General features: G+C 51.0%; 1 pseudogene; it reads left to right on the top strand.

Moving 5' to 3' along the window:
- The first annotated feature begins 1663 nt into the window (after positions 1-1663).
- On the top strand, positions 1664-6291 carry LOC118707865 (annotated as a pseudogene).
- The last annotated feature ends 3356 nt before the right edge of the window (positions 6292-9647 follow it).

Genomic DNA, 9647 nt, shown 5'->3' with positions numbered 1-9647 from the left:
CAAGACATTGGGGTTTTAGGTAAGGGATCATAGCCTGAATATATTCTAAGTGCTTTATATCCGTTAACTCACTCGGTTCTTACAATAAACCTATGGGGTAGAACTTCTTATTCTCCCTCCCATTTTATAGATGAGGAAACGGAGGCAGAAGGAGGTGTAGTGACTTGCTTCCCGGCTGGTGGGTGTTGGAGCTGAGGTTCAGAGCCAGGCACTTTGCTAAGTGAGCTGGGGGTGGTAGGGTAGGGATTAAACAGTACAGAATTGCCATTTTAAGCTGCCTTTGCAACACGGACATGCCCAGGAGGGTATGTGAGAAGCCAGCCTGTTGTGACAGGCCTTCTCCTAGGGTGACCAGCCTGGTTTGACTGGAGCTCTCCTGGTTCTGAGGTAGGCAGTGAGACACAGGAGCAGAGCAAGAAAGCCCTGGGGGCCCAGCAGAGGACAATGGCCGGGTGAGACCTCGCCCCCAGGGCGCCCTTTTCAACCCTAGCGGGTCATGGACCCCTAACTTTTCCTCCCTGGAGGTAACATTGAGGCCTCAGTTGTATCTCAGCTCCAGACCCAGAAAAGCAGCAAAACCAGACAAGCAAGCCCAAGGCTGACTCAGGACAGGCAGCATGGGATAATGACCCCCTGCCAATCAGTGGAGACTTAAACTTGGGAAGGACATACCTGGGAGGTGGAGGAATATTCTATTGAGATCTTCCCCTGGGCCCTCCCCTAAAATCTCCACCCTAAAACCCCTTAGGGCAGAGGGCCCAGCACCTTTCCCATCCTCCTCCTCATCCCCCCCAGGGGAGTCACCTTTACCTTCCTCACTCCTAAACTCCAAGGGCCCCTCCTTTACCTCTGTAACTGGTTTCCTAAGCCCATTTCTTCTATGAATTACTTCGTCCTCTTCTGTGACTTTCTAAATAAAAGTTCTCTTACAGTTTGAGTCTTGGCTCTGAATTCTTTCCCAGCCAGAACTAGAGAGCCGAGGTTGCTGAATCCCTGGGGCTGTTCCCGCCGCCCACAACAGTTTTAGCTCCTAAAGTCCTGCACCCAGCAAGCTCCTCGCTCCCCCACGCGGCAGGGATGGTAGGCAGCCTGGAACCTGGGGACCATGAGCCTCTCCCGTGTGCACCGTGAGCACCCAGCCCACAGGACCGGGATCCAGCCTCAGGATCTCCTGCGGGCCCTGAGACGCGGGGGGAAATGCTGGCTGCAGCACTTCCACCCAGCAGCAGTGTGTCTGTGAACAACCCGGCTCCTGCTTAGAGCCAGGCACCTGCTGAAGGGGTTTGCAAGGACAAGGGCGACCGATCCCATGAGGCCTTGCCCTTGCTTGTTGACTTTGGGCTCCATTGTAAACACAGTTGAATAGCCCCGTGCAGGGAAGTTTACTCTGATATTCCATGTTAGAAATGTCTGGCTCTCATCCCCAACTTTAACTTTTAACTCAGAAAGCCCCACACGGGAGACCTGACTTCTCGGGAATGATCGACACCAGGGATCATTTACCTGCTACAGGCCTGCCCAGTCCCGTCTGGGTGCAAAGGACCCTGAGGCGGGCTGGGCCCAGGAGGCAGGAGAGAAGATGCGTGGACTCAGAGAGGGAGACACAGCCCGTGTGCTGAGCGTCCCAGGGGCTCCTGAGCTCAGTGAGGAAGGAGGGGTCAGGATGCGAATGCCCTACAATCCACATAACCCCCGGGGCTCCCCGGTCAAGAACCCAGGCGTGAGGCTGCCGGTTAAACGTGGCCTGAGCACACTTATTATCTTCGCTGTCCTCTGAGATTCCAATACAAGGCATCTATCTACTGGAACAGAGAGTATGTGAAGAAATAACAGCATATAAAAGGAGTCAACCAAATTCTGAAAGCTGGGAAGCAGATGGTGAATGGGAACTGATTAAAAAACCCCGAGAAACTGCCCAGCCAATATGGCTCAGTGGTTGAGCTTCGACCTATGAACCAGGAGGTCATGGTTCGATTCCTGGTTTGATTCCCAGTCAGGGTACATGCCCAGGTTTCAGGTTTGAACCCCAGTGGGGCCTGCAGGTGGCAGCTGATCAATAATTCTCATCATTGATGTTTCTGTCTCTCCCTCTCCCTTTCTCTCCGAAATAACTTTTATATATATATATATATTTTTTTTTTTTTTTTTTTTTTTTTTTAGGAAAGAAACCCAACAAATTGAAGCCTGAATGTTCAGGGGGAGCCTTCAGATCCACAATTTAAGATCCTTAGAAAGACTCAGGGATTGGAGAGGCCAGGAACCTCCCGAGACTGAGTTCGAGGCAGGCCTGAGAAATGGAAGGGCTGGTTGGTTATCTGTGTGGGTACAGCTGGCACAGGCAGGACATGCCCTCCCCACCTTGCAGAGGCTCACCACGCAAGGGGCTGGAAGATGGAAATCAGAGATAGTGTTCACTGAAGGCCCAGCGCAGGGCCCCAATAGCCAGGTCCTTAGGAAGTTGTTGCTCTCATTACTATATTCAGACTAGAGGCCCGGTGCACAAAATTCATGCAACGGGCTTGGCCCTCGCAGCTTCAGCAGCCTGCCTCAGCCCTCACTGCCCTGGCTTTGTCTGGAGGGTCATTTGGAAGGTCATTCAGCTGTCCAGTCTAACTAGCATATTACACTTTTATTATTGTAGATGGCCTCTTTCTGTCTTGTTCTCTTCATTTCTTAGAAAGTTATGAGGCAGAAGAGAAGTGAATGGCAGAGTCAGGCTGCCTGTAACATCCCTCCACCCAACCACACACCCTTCTCACAAGCCAGGCTGTTCAATGTGGCAGAAATGGCTAGTTGCCTTCCAATATCTACTATCCACTTCCTCTACCTAGCTAAAAAAAAAAAAAAAAAAAAAAAGCTAGCTACCAAGGCGGTTTTCAGTCTCCTTTGCAATTAGGTGTGGCCATGTGATTACATAAGTGGAAGTTGTTGTGAGGAAATCGGGAAATGCCTTTAAAAGAAAAAAGCTAAAAAGAAGGAGGAGGAGAAGATGAACTCTGCTCTCTGGGCAGTTGATGTGATGGCCAGCGCTCCAGCAGCCATACTGTGCAGTGAGGGTAAGGGACGTATATGAGGGATGGCAGAGCAGAGAGATGGAAGGAGCCATATTTCCAGAGTTGCTATACCAGCCATACATTGCCCACCTCTGGACTTCTTTTGCATGACAGAGAAATGGACTTTTTCTTCTTCTTCTTCTTTTTCTCCCCCTACTATTATTTTAGGACTGGAGGCCCAGTGCACAAGATTCATTCATGGAGTGGGGTGGTGGGTGTGGGATCAGGCCTAAGCTGGCAATCAGACATGCCTCTCGTAATCCAGGGCTCTCCCAGGCCGGGACCCCTCGCTCCTTACTGCCCACCTGCAGCGGAGGTGGGAGAGGCTCCCACCATCGCCACCGCCACCACGCTGCCAGTAGTGACCCTGGCTTCTGGCTGAGCAGCGCTCACCCTGTGGGAGTGCACCGACCACCAAGGGGCAGCTCCTGCGTTAAGCGTCTGCCCCCTGGTGGTCAGTGTGCATCATAGTGAACAATTGTTCTCCCATCCATATTAGGGCTTTATTATATAGGATTATATAGGATTTTGCATTGTGTTCAACTGATCCTAGGCCTGTCTGATAAATTTGAGTTGGGGACATCCATCCCTGTCTTCTTTCTATTCAGCTATCCTAAATCAAAATCAGCAGAGACCTTGGTTATTCTGGAGTCCACAGGGCCAGGGGCAAACTCTGGACCACATATACACATATAGGTTATCCCATGAGCTAGGTATGGATGTGGGTTAACCTATGAGTTAGGTATATATGTGAATTATCCTATGAATTAGGTATGTCTATGTGTTATCCCCACTCAATTTGAGGCTCAGAGAGCTTGTCCCAGGTCACAGACTCCAAACTGTCTGCATTCCATGCTTACTCTGTCAGCATTTGTGTTTGCAACCCTTGATTTCCCAACCACTTGCCAGGAGGTTTGCAGAGGAAAACAACTGAACCAAGGAAGAAGACATACTTGCTGGCCCTTGTCATACCGTAGCAAATTGATGGCGCCGACTCCCTGCTGCAGAGGGAGCAAACCAACTGGGGAGTGGGGCTTTCTCCACATCCTCAGTGCCTGCGGCAGGGCCAGCCTAGGGAACCCTGTGCTGAGCGAATGACGTGACCTGCATTCGGGTGGTGCAAACTCAGGGGAGCGTGCCTGCCCAGGGCTCTGCCCCTGGCCGCTGTCCCACCTTCCCTGCTTTCTCCTGGTGCTGACAGAGGCCAAGAGCACAGGCTCTGAGGGCTGGCTTATTCACACCCACATTCCTGCTTCATCTCTCACTCGCCTGTGACCGTGACCGCTTTGAGCCTTGGTTTCTTCACCAGCAATTGGGGCTGATCATGGTGCCTCACAGGCTGCTGGGAGCATTAGATGAGATTATGCAAATCCCTTCTCATGGCGGCCAACTGGAGAAGTAGTAGCTGTTACTGTGACACATACTTTGTGTGAGTGTGTAGGGTGGGGACAGATTAATGTGCCCGTGTCTTAAAATCCTTTTCCCTATGCATTGACTTTTCCCTCCTTAACCTAACGCAGCCTGGGCTCTGCACAGGACTGGACACAGGTCATGCTCAGGTGAGGGCTTCCCATATATCTCAGGAGCTCGGGACCTTTGACCTGAATCGCCCAATTACATCCCTTCGTCCCAACAGCACTTAACAAGCAACTGCTCTCCACCAGGCCTGGGTCAGGTCTGGAGATCAGAGATAACCTGAACCTGTCTTATCTTTGAAGACCATCTACCTGGCTGGCATGGTGAGACAAGGTGCATGACTCCCCAATCCACAAGAGATGAGGACACTAGATTTTTTTCAGGAAGGATACGTGAGAGTTAGCATTCCTGTACATTTGAGAATGCATCTCTCCCGCCTTCACATGTAAAGGATGCTGTGTGGATGATGCATTGGAAAGCATCTCTCTCCATTCCTCCTCCAACTCTGTAGATATTGGCCCACTGTGTACCGGCGTGGAGAAGTTCAAGACCAGCCTGCGTCACCCAGGGTTTTAGCAGGAACCAGGTGATGCACTCAAACTGAGTAATTGAGGAGAGTTGAATAAAGACTTACAGTTATCAAATGTATAAGATCTGAGGATCTCACGTACAACATGGTGATTGTAGTTGGTGGATAACACTATTGTATAATTAAAATTTGCTAAGAGCAGAACAGAAGTGTTTTTACCCCCTTCCCAAAGAGGTAAATATGTGGGGGGATGGGTGTGTTAGCTCGATGGCGGAATCCTTCCGCCATGTATACACATGCCAAGTCATCACACTGTAGTTTAGCTCGACAAGGGGTTCTCCTACGGGCTTTCGGCCGAGGTCAAGAACTGGCTCCTGCCCAAACATGACCCTCAGGAGGAGGCGGAGCTCCGCAGCCGGATGGAGGGACTCACGGGCCTGTCTGTGGGTCCCCACTTCCGGAAGGGCCTGAAGGATGGGACTATCCTATACACACTTGTGAATAAGCTCCCGCCCAACTCAGTCTCCATGATCAACTGCTCCATGCAAACTGGCACAGCCAGTAATCCTCTCCAACTCCATCTAGACCACAGTCAGCTGCGGCACGAACTCCGAGGGCCTGTTCATGGTCAGCACCTTGAGAGTGGAAACGTGAAGCAGGCGCAGGTGTCTCCTCTGGCTCTGGCCAGGAGGGCAAGACAAAGGGACCGAAATGCGGCGTGGACATCGACATCAAGCAGTGGAGCTTCGATGACGCCACCACGAAGGTGGACCAGTGCATCACTGGGCTCCAGGTGGGCACCAACAGTGTGCCAGCCAGTCAGGCATGACAGCATGTGGCATGTGAAGACATCTGTTGGTGACCCAAGAACCATATCCTGCCACCCATGGGCCATTCATCATGAGCCTGCAAATGGGTACCAACAAGTGTGCCAGCAAGGAGGGCAGGACAGCTCCCAGGACCCAGCGGCACTTCTATGACACCAAGCTGGGGACCAACAATTGTGACACCTGCGCCTGTCTCTGCAGATGGGCTGCCCGCAGGGAGCCAAACAGAAGAGCCAGGTCTCTGGCTGGGGCTGGCAGATATATGACCCCAAGTGCTTACCTCAAGGCGGACAGAGCTCCAGGGTCAGCCTGCAACTGCCCAAGCCCAGGGAAGGCCCTGGAATACCCCCTGCAGGCTACTGAGGCCCCCCTTGCAGGGTGTCTCCCCACATCATTGCCCATCTGGATTTGGGGGTTTTCTGTGTTTTCATCTTGTTTCTTCATGTGTTCAAGTGCTTCCAGCTGAGGGTCTGTGAAGGCTAGCTCCAGGCATGTGGGCTAGGGGACACTGCCAGGGCACAGCCAGGCAGCAAACTTCCCAGCAGGCTTTGGTGAAGCTGTTGGGGGAAGAGGCCCGTGGAGGGAGGGGAACTGGCTCCAAGCTTTCAGTTGCTTGGCCCTCTTTCCTTTTCTCGGCTATCAGTTTGTGGTTTCGGTACCCACAGAAATTTCAGGCAATTTTAACCAAAGTACAGTGGAACCTCATTTCTCGAACTTGATTCTGCTCAAAAACGGAATAATTTTTCTCCGTTAGAAATAATGTAAATTGAATGAATCTGCTCCAGGCCCCCAAATTATTCCCTCTTTCAACCTTTCCAATATACAGTACATGCCTATTGTATGGTTTAATCTATAAAAAACACTTTAAAAACAAAAGGGACATGGAATGAAAATTTAACAAAAAGGAAAGGAACTGTTCAGTAAAATGCAAAAACTTAACAATAATTATAAGCAGCAGCAAAAAGCAAAAACACAGGAAAATATTCACAGCACAGTATCCTGGGATGTTAGCAGTGGTAAATGGACTCCTGTTGGCAGTTCCCTCCTGAGCGATGCGTGACTGATCACACGGCATCAGCATGACAGGGCTGTCAGGTTGAGAAGCAAATTGCTCAAGGTGGGAGCCATTGGAGAAACGAGGTTCCACCATGATTGGGGTGGGGGATGGGGGGTATTAGTCAGCACTCCTATTATCTACTGCTGCCTAACAACCTATCCCAAGACTTAATGACTTCGATTAGCAGCCATTCTATTACATTATATCTGCAGTCAGGGATGTGGGGTGGGGTCAGCCGGCTTCTGTTCTGGTCCCACATGGCTTTGCTAATGTGTCTGGTCTCTTGGGGGCGGCAGGAAGGCTGCGCTCAGCTGGGCAGTCCAGGGAGGGACTGCATGTGGGTTCTCCAGTGGGGACTTCTTACCCTGCCACTCAGGGTTCCAGAGAGAATGTTCCAGAGGCACCAGTGGCAGCGGCAAGGCTTCTAATGACTTAGACTCAAAGTCCAGATGTGTCAGGTTCCCCACAGTCCACCAGGCAAACAAGTTCCTCTTCCAGCCCAGGTACAAAAGGAGGAAAATTAGACTCCATCTCACCCTGGAAAGAAGAGCAAAGAACGCGTGTCACCTTTATTTTTATTTTTAAAAAATATTTTTTTATTGATTTTTTACAGAGAGGAAGAGAGAAGGATAGTTAGAAACATCCATGAGAGAGAAACATCGATCAGCTGCCTCTTGCACCCCCCCACTGGGGATGTGCCAGCAACTAAGGTACATGCCCTTGACCGGAATTGAACCTGGGATCCTTCAGTCCGCAGGCCGACACTCTATCCACTGAGCCAAACCGGTTTCAGCAACATGTCACCTTTAATGGGCCAGCAAATCATCCAGGTTGGCCAGTGTGTGAGGACTGCGCTGAAAAGTGACTGATGTTGGAGAGGAACTTATATGTCCTGGTAGGGGCTGGGGAGACAGCAATAAGGTAGAGTGAAGGTTCTACAGTCAGGTTCAAGTGCAAATCCCAGCTGCCACTCACAGCCCATGTGGCAAGCAGGCTGCTCTTTTCTCGGAGCGTTGGTGTTCTCTCCTGTAAAAGGAGACCACTTCCTACTTCACGATCTTGCTGTAAAGATGAAATGGGATGGTGCTAATAAAGCGCTTCTCAGGGTACCTGCTCCAAGTACCCCTCAGTGAACAGAGCTGTTATGGTTTACCCTGAGCGGCACAGAGAGCCAGGAAAGGGTCTTAGCAAAAACACTGGTTTCCACAAGGTCCAGGAAGGATCGGTTTACAGCCACCCAGGGAAGGCCTATCTTCCCTAACCAAGGACACAATAATAAATGGTTTGCACTTCTCCCCCAGCAGAGGCTAAATAGCTCAAATCAGCCTACTCAGGGAGTTAGATAACAGAAATCCAATAAGTGCCATTAGTGCCAGCCACACCCAAGGACAGATGAAGTTAAGAGAATAAATCTCATTTTGGCACGTACGTGGGCATAAGGCTGACGAATATTCTATTAGAAACCCTTCCCTAAGTTCTCCTCTAAAATCCCCATCTTTAGAAAACAGATAAGACAAAAAGACCCAGCGAGGGCTCTCTCCGGAGCACGCTATGTCTTTTTTGCAGGCATGCATCTTTCCTTCTCTCTCCTAAACTTTGAGGGTCCCCAGGAGACTTGCAGTCAGAGGAGCAAAGGGCAGTGGCAGCTCGTCCCGGGCTGAACCCTGGTCCCTGAACCAATCTCCAAGGCCCCCTTCTCTCTGACTTTTCAGTGAGCCGGAGAGCAGCCCTGCCTTGACTCACTTCTTTCCCATAATGCTTCTGGGTCCAAAGCAGAGCACCCCTCGGCTCTCTCCTGTTGTTCTTCTACCCCAGGCCCTTCCTTTGTTTCCCTGTCCCCTCAAAATCACCCGGACTCCTGTCGTGAAGTGTTTCCCACATGAAGCCAAGAACCCACACGTGTCCGGGGCAGACCAACGCTGGCGGTGCTATTCCTGTGACTCAGCAGCCCAGGCTTAACGTGCAGTGAGCACACCAGCTTTGGGAATCGTGTTAAAAAAGAGATTCCAGCTCAGTAGGTGCGGGGAGGGTGCGAGAGTCAGCAGGTGCAGTCAGCTCCCAGGTGACATCGACGCTGATGACCCCGGCCACACTTTGAGAGTGTTGTTTCCAAATAAAAGTTTGATCATGTCTTGCCTCCACTTTAAACCCTCCACAGCCCTCAGGGGAAAGCCCTCACCAGGTCCCATAGTGACCTGTGGGCTCAGGTTCCAGCCTCTAGGCCTTGTCCTCCACTCTCCTGCCCTCTCTTTTCTCCTTATTGTTATCGGCTTATTTATAATACTAGAGGCTTGGTGCACGAATTCATGCACTGGTGGGGTCTGGCCAGGCCCAACCCAATGGGGGCCTATTAGGGGGGGGGGGCCAGGCGGTTGGGGCAGGTTGGCCACTGCAGTGTGCATCATAGCCACCCTTGATTTAAAACATTTTCTCCCAAATGTATGTGTCTAAACATGCATATTTTGGGGGTTTTGCTTTTATTATACAGTCTGCGAGTTACCTCATGGCCCAGGTAGTTTTATGCTTCTTTTTCACTCCACACTTTCTCAGATCGCTGTGGTGCTGTTTGTAGCTGAAGTTCATTCGATTTCACTGCTGTATACTATTCCATGGCGGGAGAGACCAGAGGTATCTGCCCACTCGCTGTGGGTGGGCCTTGGGGTGTGTCCAGTGTGTTCTTATTACGGGGGACACAGTGTGAACCTTCTCCGGCTTCCCTCTTCCACTCCAACTCCCTTCACCAGGCACACTCCCTCAGGTGCTCA

Source organism: Pipistrellus kuhlii, unplaced genomic scaffold (assembly GCF_014108245.1).
Source record: "Pipistrellus kuhlii isolate mPipKuh1 unplaced genomic scaffold, mPipKuh1.p scaffold_m20_p_6, whole genome shotgun sequence".
NCBI classification, from domain to species: Eukaryota; Metazoa; Chordata; class Mammalia; order Chiroptera; family Vespertilionidae; genus Pipistrellus; species Pipistrellus kuhlii.
Note: the sequence above shows the minus strand (reverse complement) of the source record. Positions and strands in the feature narration are given on the sequence as shown.